This window comes from Poecilia reticulata, linkage group LG19 (assembly GCF_000633615.1).
Source record: "Poecilia reticulata strain Guanapo linkage group LG19, Guppy_female_1.0+MT, whole genome shotgun sequence".
In the NCBI taxonomy this organism is placed as follows: Eukaryota; Metazoa; Chordata; class Actinopteri; order Cyprinodontiformes; family Poeciliidae; genus Poecilia; species Poecilia reticulata.
This window is the reverse complement of record NC_024349.1, coordinates 27395831-27399790: the sequence shown is the minus strand read 5'-3', so window position 1 is coordinate 27399790 and position 3960 is coordinate 27395831.

The following is a 3960-nucleotide window of genomic DNA, read 5'->3' as shown; positions in this document are numbered from 1 at the left end:
CTAGCTGGGGTGGCAACAGGGGTGGCGAGGCTCTCATTTGGGGTGGCAACTGCCACCCCTGCCACCCCGCTAGATCCGCCCCTGCTCACATAATCGGAAAAGCCGAGGAATGGCGGCGCTTTTGACATTTCTCTGACATTCAGAAAAATATGGTTTACTAATTTTAGCACAAGTCCGGTTATACTTGACCTATTAACACAATTTAAAAACTGGTGTGTAGTTTATAATGTGCACTTTAAGCTCAAGTTGAAAGTGAGACTGAGGGAGGCGGAGTCTTGCTGCTACGCCGGAACAAACTAGACGTTAAAAAGAACTATAAGGCTATGGACCCCAATGGTTTAAAGGATCGATACTCGCCGATGAAAAATCGATACTTTCCGAGGGCGGAAAATATCGATATATATCGCCAAATCGATTTATTTATACAGCCCTATTTATTAATAGCTCTGCTCGCCCTCCTCCGCCATTAGTGCTGGTGTTGTCGCCTAAGCCGCTGAGGCTGCGCGCGCATATTGCACCCAGCGAAAATCAGGGGACAAACCATCAACTATCATCCCTCTTAAAACTAAATCGATTTTTAAACATTTGAACATGTTAAGTTACGAACAAATATAATTGAGGTTATATTAAACAACTGAATTTAATTTACTTGACAAATTGTGCCCCTCCCATTGATCTTTTTTTTTCAGAGCAAGCTACCGTAATAAACATTTTAAATAACCATAAAAATAAATATCAAACATGTTTGAAAAAAAAAATTATTTATTTATAAAATCCTATTCACATTGAAACTTTATCTTCTTTTTACTTACCATGTCTTATTTCAAAGTAGAGGAGAAGCCCAATATGCAATGTTCACAATCTTGTTGAAAATGGAGGCTTGTGAAGAGAGGCGTGGCTTCTTCCAAGTTTCGTCTTTAACCCAACCGATTGGTTAAATCTACCCAACATCTGACCCAACAGAAGTGTTCAAGCTGTAAACCTCAGATAAATTTTTGACCCAACTCTTGCGTTATGAATTTTGACCCAATATTTGGTCAAACTAACCCAACCTATGACCCAACAGCTTCAACCCAGAAATTGGGTTATTAAAATAACCCAGCATTTTTTACTGTGCATACAACCTTAGCTGTAATAACAGAAGCATGTAAAATAGCTTCTAAAATGTCTTGTTTCTATTCTTGGAGTCCTTTAAATATGTCAAATATGCAGCAAACTGTATTTAAAAAAAATAAAATACAGAAGCAACAGTTCACACGACCGACCGACCCACCCTGTAAACAGTGAGAGTATCTAAGTTTGGTAGTTGCTGATTATTAACATACACATTTCTGTATAAGACACAGACAGAACATGTAAAACACATTTCTGTCGTGTTATGATCCAGTGAGAACAAAATGAAGGTAAGAACTTACTTTGATTAAACTTGCTCTTTAAAAAAGTGTAACATTTCTTTTAGACGTCTGTTTATTACTCTGGTTTCCAGGCTTTTCTCTGCTGTTTTATTCACTTCCAGTATCCAGTGGGTTATTCAAAGCTTGTTGATTTTTAACCTTGAGTGACAAATGTTCTCCACACTCTTAGAAATGGCTGTAAATTTACGGCAGAATTCCAGCAGCAACATACTGTTATTCCAAAATATGGTAGGATATTGTCAATTTGATGTCTTTTTCTCTTGTCACAATCAAGACTGACGACTGGCAGTAAACAACCGCAAAATAATTGTACAATACAGTTTTTTCCTAGGCAAGACATTTTACTTGTATTTGCATCTTAGAGAACATGCATTTAAAGACAATATTAAACTGAAAGAAAAAAATACTTTCCATTATAAATCTTTTAGGTAATGAATCAAAATCTACAGAGCATAATCAAAAGTGTTAGATTACCAGTGTTGGTGTTGTATGTTAAAAATACAATGTTAATTAAAAACTTGTTTAGTCAAATTCAAAGATAGGTTTGTCAGTTTCCCTAAAGAGATGGTGTTTGATAAAGAGTTGCTCCCACAATTGCAATGTATCTGTGACGTCATGTGTTTGCCCAGGAGACAGCAGTACGGCGTCTTGTCTGGAGCTTATCATAAGAAGGTAAGTTCCCCAAAACTATTTAAACATGCTCTTTTTGTTCTCTCTTTAATGTATTTATGTAATGTAATCGTAATGTATTGTCTCAATGTTTGTAACTCCCTGGCAGACATTATACCACAATGTATGCTGCGTTTATGTATTCTGTATCTCAATAAAGATCTATTAAAAAAGGTAAGTTTCATGTTAAGATCGTCATGTTTTTGATTTTGATTATTTTTTATGAATGCATTACCTTTCTGTTTGCGCAAGAGTATCAACTTATGCTTAACGTAAGTTTATTTGTTTGGATATCGCGGTACAACTGTTCAGTACAGAGGTGTTCATGTCCAGTCCTTGAGTGCTGCCTGCCTGCAACTTTCAGATTCTTCCCTGCGCCAATTAACACACCTGAATCAAATGAAAGGCTGGTTAGCAGGTCTGTTAAGAGCTGATCCTGGTCTGTTGGAGTAAAGATGCATCGAAAAGTTGCAGGACGGTAGCTCTCGAGGACTAGACGTGAGCACCCTTGGTTTATTATTTTTGTTAGCAGCTAAAGCTAGCCAAGCAAGTGTATCACGGGGTGTCGGGTGGTTAAACGAACATTAAAACAGTCAGAAAGGCCGCTTGGGTTAACATTATTTAGCTGCGGAGTCGTTTTCTTGAAGTTTTTGGCTATAGACGGCATAATGGGGAGAGTGGCTGTGCTGGACCGGTGGTTTGATCTATGCAATCAAAGCTAAGCCAAAATTTTTTTGTCTTTATAAATAATAATGATAATAAACAATGACATATTGGCTGACTCTTTTTGTCTTCATTAATACGTCATGTTGGTGACTGAAGCCTGTTATGATGATTTCAGCACATTTCTTCTGACAGGTTGGCAGAAGAAATGCTGTCCAGAAAGTTTCTATAAGCTGACTAATTTCTATAATGCCTAATGTCTGAGTTGTGTTCATGGTAATTATTTCTGACATTTTTATGCTTTATGTTGTAGGTGGTGAAAAATGCTCTACAGGGTAAACCAGGTAGACAAAGTATTTTGGTGGGTCTGATTAGTTTTGCTCACTTCTCTTTAAAATGTTTATTTATTATCCTAATGTGTCTGCTATTTATCCTGTTGTTTCTCCAGGTTGGGAAAACCAGGCATTCTTCTGTTGGTTCCTGTGCTTTGTCCTACATCCAAAGGCCACAAGAAGAATCCAAAACGGCTCATGTTAAACTGTGGACCATGTTTTCATATATGTGCAGGTACGTGGTTATTCTAATGATCCTACTTCTTTGTAGAAGCACTTTCTCATTGACTTTGTTTGCTATCTGAATGTAGCTGTGCTGCTAAATATATTTAATAATTTTTATTATTCGTCTTCTTATCATTATGTCAAAGATGCAAGCCAGTGTGGAAGCCTTCCTCATTGTTGTGGAACCAGGACAGCCCTTCCTCCTGCATGTTGGTGAAAACTAGCAGCACCAAAGACACTTCACCATCAGTGATCACAAGATCATCCAAGGTAGCTTTTAATGAACTTTCAAAGCACCCTTCACCTTCAGTGCAAAGTACCATGAATTCCTCTACAACTTCTGTAAATTAATCCAGCCTACAGTTTTCAACATTGATGTGACTTGCACAACAATTGAGGAGTTTAAGATCCTTGCTTTTACTTTACCTGGCAGAGTCAGGTAAAGTAAAAGCAACCTAACCCTAACAAACACATCCCTAACCCTTTCCTAAGTGTTAGGGTTAAGGACGTGATACATCCTCTTCAGGATACAGCTATTGTGCATTTACAGTAAACTACATCCTCTTCTGTGTTATGTGAAGCTCTGATTATTCAGATTATGCATTTTAGAACCGCACCAATTGTAGCACTTCTAAGAAGCTTACACTGGGTTAGGT